Below are 6,000 nucleotides of genomic sequence, written 5' to 3' on the forward strand. Positions count from 1 at the left end.
GCTGACCTATCGCATTGCCTTGTTCACAGAAAGGTCCCTAACTTCTGGACCTAACTTGCTTGCAAATGCTGGTGGCAAATTTTCCTCTGGAAGTTTGTTTTTGTTCCTCCCCCCTCAGCATTAGAAAATGCATATTCAACAATGCCAGGAAGGCTTCTAAATTGTATGAAATGGGCTGGCGTGTTATATGAAAATGAAAATTAAAGTTGCCTTTATCATTTTTCCTGCTCGTATATGAGACGAGCTTGGCCAGGCTGGCAGCAAAAGACAGTATCGTTTACTAGCTCAGTAGATACAGTTAGAAAATCTGGTCAGCCTTCGAAGCTCACAAACCTTTTCTCGAAGAACTCTATACAAAATTCAAAGCCATCATTGCTTTGGTGGGGGTACAAGGTCAGCAGTAAGAATATTATTCTGTGGGAATTGTAAAAATATCCTAACTTTTCCTTCTAAGAAAATAGGAGGATATTGCTGCGTGCTGAGGAATGAAACTTCAGATTGGGTTGGCACTGCTGATATAGGGCATCTAAAAATCAGGGTGATTATGGGAGCAGGAATCGGAGAGGGATTAACAGCCGGGCTGTCGGACCCATCCCTCTCCAGGTGGGATGTGCAGGGCATGTTTGGGGCAGGGAGATGGACTAGGGGAGCTCTTGAGCCGGCTGCCAGTCTTACTTCATACAAAACTGTGTGCATGGCTGGAATATTATTTGGGCAGTTTTATTACCCTAATCTTTGTCAGTCTTATAATTTGGCTTGATTTAGACTCGCTCTCTAATTTCTGTACTTATTTATAACCACTGCAGTGACGCCCTTGTTCTTGGCGGTGTTTGTGGCTCCAAGAGCTCGTGTTGTGCTCGGCTGGGTGATCGAGGTGCATCCACATTGCCCGTTGCCATCTCAGGCCAGGTCTGTCCATGCTCTGTATTACGCGACACCAGTGAAAAGCTCACTCTGGAGGCAACACACGTTGCCCTTCTTGTTTGTGCTGCTGCAGAAGAGGAAGAAATCTTCCTGCACCTCGTGACCCCTCCCGGGAGCTGCTTCTCCTGTGTGATGCTGTAAAGGCCTCTACACTTTGTAAGCATCACCCAGGAAAAATCAAAGAGTCAGATTAGGAGAGAACTCACAGCAATGCAATGGCAAAATGGTTCTTGCTGGGAAACACAGTGTGTGTTTCTCATGGAAGCTGGGTGTTCATGGAAGTCCAGTTCCTTATCGATTTGCCTCTATAGCTCCAATCCCTTATTGTGGCAGTAATCTTGCTCCTCTCCCCCACCCTTCGTACCTTGCCGTACCTCCTGATCAGGGAAACCCAGTGCCTTAGGAAAGCAGATTAAAACAGCAGAGCCCAGTGTGGATCCAGCCGTGTTCTGTCTCCTCTCTTTCCTTCCACGGGCCTGCAAAACACATGAAGTTTTATACAAGCCTTTGTCATTTAGATAAAGAAAGTAACGGGGGCTCCAGAGTCTCTCTAAATGTCTTTTGTAGGTCTTCTGCTGTGGTCTTTAGGCAACACCTATTATTTTGTGTCAAATCTCCTGCAGTTAGTAGCCATGAAAAAGTGTTAAGAGTTAAATCGTGAGGCAGATGCTGAAAGGTACAGAGCAACCATTATATACCTATATACATATAAATATATGTATATACACACATATGTTTTTATATATATACGTATATACACACATATGTGCTACATATGTAAGGAACTGAAGCACAGCGACACCAAGGAATGCAAATCTAAGTCCGCATTACACCCCGCCATCCTTCGGAGGACCCAGACCAAAGCGGCTTGTGCAGGGTCACTTGCTGCAAAGTCTAAGCCAGACATGATAAGGAAGCCCAGGGTTTGTGACAGTGCCTGGCTCGAGCACCTCCACCCTCCCTGTCCCCTGAGGATGTGACAACTGTCCACCCTCATGGCCCAAGACCAGGTGGGACGACGGCAGCAAGCTGCCACCAGCCTCTCCAGCTCACTGGTAGGCAGGATCCATTAAAGGTGCATTTTAAAGGGCGCTAATTCTGTCCCAGGGCTTAAGGTGAAATGCAAAAGAAATGGAAACGGGCTTTGCTACAGCCCTGCGAGAGGTGTCAGAAGCGACGGAGGTGGGTGAGCCTTGCAGGTGTTTCTCCCTTGAGCTGGAAGCCGCGTTTGAGCCCACGGCTCATTACAGCCAGCGGCAATTGATGCTGCACATTGACCAGGCCATTCCCGGGGCTGCGCTGGAAAGCGCCTTGAATTTTGTCAGAGTAACTTATTAGGGAGCATTAATAAAACTTGTTACCCTAATTGAAACAAATACTTAAAATAAAAATCAAGGCTTCAGACATTAATGGATGTGCGTGTGGGAGAGGGAACAGCACACGAGTAACTAGGCTTCCTGTCCTTTTAGGATTGGCTAGCAATAACCTTACAGCGATGACAGCTAAATTAGAGAAGATGGCTTTCCCTAATTTCTCCAAACAATCACTTAATGGGAACGGTATAATTCCACGAAATAGGTGAATGGAGTACTGATCCATTTTATGGAACCATCAATAAACTAAACCTTGCCTGCTTTTAAGATTAAACTGGAAAAAAAAAAAAAGAAAAAAAAGAAAAAAAAAACAACCTACAGCCAGGGAAGGGAGAAAAAAAGAGTATTTATCTTTACACATAAAATTTGTGTGCTAGTAAAGTGCAGGCAGTGACAGGAATTTCAATTATTTAATCAAAAAGAAAATGAAAGTGGCTTTAAGTGTTGTGATTTGAGCCAGTGAAATCTAATGTGGGCTCACATTGAATATGAGGAAAATGGGAAGAAAATTAAAGCTGCTCCTACTTAAATCATGTGGTTACAAATGGTAAATTAGTTTCTCGATGTTTTCATTTAAGTGTTTAAGTGGAAGGTTTTATTCTTAATGTAGTGTTGTGACACAGAATAAAAACCTTATCTGTCTCTATAGCTTTTTTCTTCCCCTCTCCGTGCTGCTGCCTTAGAAGGCAAAAGGGGAAAAAGCTGCAGCAATATTAGACTGCTTTTGTTAAAATTGGGAGGCAATATGCTTTCACCACAAGCTCATTAAGGTAATAGATGAATAATGTCTATTAAAAATGCACTAGGCTAAATGAATTTAATGTGTGTTGGGAGGGAAATTGCATTTGCCAGAGGATACAAACTGGAAAATTCTCCTTTTTGTACTTATTTTGAGACTCAAGTACTGATCTCAGTTGGACAGAAATGCACAGAGAAGCAGACGCACAAGTGTGCACACACACATCTCTTATTTGAGACTCTGTTAGAAAGATGCACAAGCTTATAATATTCTAAAATACCCCCTTAGCTTTGAGGATGTTTTGTATGATACGTTGTTGCCCATGATTGTGCTGCTGTTTTCCTCCATTCAAGCTTATGGCCCTTGACCTGTTGGACGTCTAGGTTTAATTTTCCATGTGTAATAACAAATGGCAAACTAATTTGCAAAGACGGCTGTGGGCTGTTGAATGCCAAGTCTTGATCCCCCCGAAGTCAAAAGGAAACAAAAGCAGATTTTGGCAGAGAACAAACACTTTCTCTGCATTGGTGAACCTGGTGATTGCATTGCATTGATTGTTTCTAGCATGAGCTTTGAAGGGAAGGTAACATATTTATGAAGTAGGAAACCCCATAACTCATTATTAAAAACACTAGCTGAGTAGAAGCTGAATCAAGACCAAAAAAAAAATCAAATTTATGCATCCCATAAGTGAGAAACCATAGTGCGTTTCTAAGTCCGTGCAGTTTTCCATCACACTTCTCCTCTTCTAAAACAAATACCAAACTCTGTATTTAATGATTTTTCTTCAAAACGGGGAAGTCTTGAAAAACTTGTAATGTGTAAATGTTTTTGTTATCTAGAGTGTGTTTGGCCCATATACAGAACTCTTTAGCACACATACAAGATGCAAAACTGGTCCCACAGTCCAGTGACATTTGTCAGGAAGTTACCATTCCCCGCTAGGAGCACACGTACACTTTCATGAAAAATTAAAGATGATGCTACAGTGCTGCCCTAGTGCCTCAGTAGCCCCTGGCCGTACCGCCCCCATCCCTGGAGGAGCCCTGCTTTCTCCAGTAACTGAAGAGGGAACCTGTTGGCTGTGCTGGGCATTTCGGCAGCGAGGGATGGCTGGAAGGTGCTGCCTTCTGGTCAGCCACTCACTTAGGAAACATTTGGGGAAAGTGCATGTTTGAGACTGCTAATTGTCCCACTACTTGGAATGAAATTGGCTGCTCTGATAAAACCTTACCATGGCAAGGGGAAAAAGGAAAGTTAGGGAGGGATGTACAAGCTTTATTTTTTTTTTTTAAGCAGGAAATCATAATAAAATAAAATACCAGAAAGAGCAAGGAATAGCTGGACTGAATCAAATATTGCTGAACTCCATAAACTGAGTTTATTTTTTGAAGTGTGTGAAAATAATGCAAATATTGTCTTAGTAATTTATTATGAGGCATCTGCCTGCATCATTACTTGTTTCAGATGACCTAGAGCATTTTAATATTTCCATTTAAAAATAACATTGGCAAAGGCAAGAAAGTGTTTTTAACATTAGACAATATTATATTACATCACATCGCCATTTGAATACCTCGTCCTTGGAAATGTACAAAATACCATTTCAAAATGTAATTTCCAGTTTTAAAGCATTATTTGAAGATGCATTTGCGAGATGCTGACTAGATTCTCTCTTTTTCCCCCAGACCTGTCATCCACTTCTGGAGTGCTTAAAATAAAGTGCACAGATACAGAGTAAGCTGAAACAGTCAAGAAGCAATATAATACAAAAATGTTTCGAGTAAAGTGTGTTACTCAGATCTTTCTAAAGTACATTTCTTCCTTTATTCTGAAGGCCACAGCACAGACAACTCTGACTAATGCAAGTAATGGAACCAATCTCTTCCTTTGATCCTTTGTAAACTAGGTCCAACTAGTTTTGCAATCTTTTTGGAGCAAACATGAAAGAAAAAGATTTAATTATCTTTCAATGAAGAATGATTCCTTATCTTTTAGCAAAATGATCGGCTAAGACAGCATCAGTTTGTGACCGTCACTGTGCGTGTGACACACACGGTGGGAGAGGTGTATGTAATATATGACATTTGTTTATGTTTTTTATCTCAGCGTAAAATGATACAACAATTTATGTATTTAAACTCGGAGGCAAAACTAAGCCAGTATGCTGAGGCTTGTCCCAAGCGATTTATAAAATCTACTCACTAGCAGAGATCGACCTTTTAACTGAAGGCTGAATCATATTTACAAAAGCTTAGTGCAGAGTTTGTAAATAATCACAGATTTTCAATGGAGCTAGTCAAAATATAAATACAGAAGAATGGAGAGGCTTGCTAGAGATCTAGAGATAAGGGAAAGCTGCTCATTCACCCTGTTTATAAACAGGTCTTGCCTACATATACATTGTGATGTATCAAACATAGTTTAAAGAGTCAGGAAACTGGTATTCTTATTCCACAGGCTACCTAGGCTGGATGTTTTTTCTGAGCTTGATACAGGAGTTACTGGATGAAACTCTGGCTCGTGTGATTCAGAAGGTCGGACTGGGTGGTCATAAAAGCTTCCTCTGACCTTGGAGTGCATCATTTGTGTGCTTTTTATTTTTAAGGCTTCAAAATGAGACACTTTAAAGTTGGAAAGTAGAGAGTGGAATTGGAAAAAAAAAATCAAAGTATTTGCGTCATTTACATTTATGTGCTCCATTGGTTTTGTATAAGTTACTCCTGACTTAAGCCAGCCTGAGATCAGACTTGGGGTATATTCAAAGTATTCCTCTAAGAAGAAAAGGCATATGAGGTTTTCATGAGGAACCAGGAGCTACAGAAAGAGTATGACAAATAATCAGAGGAAAACCACAAAGAACAGTAGGAGAACAATGGGACTAAACTAAAGGTTGAATGGATAAGAAAGAGAAAAGGAGGATTATCCTGCCCCAAAGGTTAAAAGCAAGGACGTACGAGGTTC

The sequence above is a fragment of the Larus michahellis genome, chromosome 17 (genome assembly GCF_964199755.1).
Source record: "Larus michahellis chromosome 17, bLarMic1.1, whole genome shotgun sequence".
NCBI lineage: Eukaryota > Metazoa > Chordata > Aves > Charadriiformes > Laridae > Larus > Larus michahellis.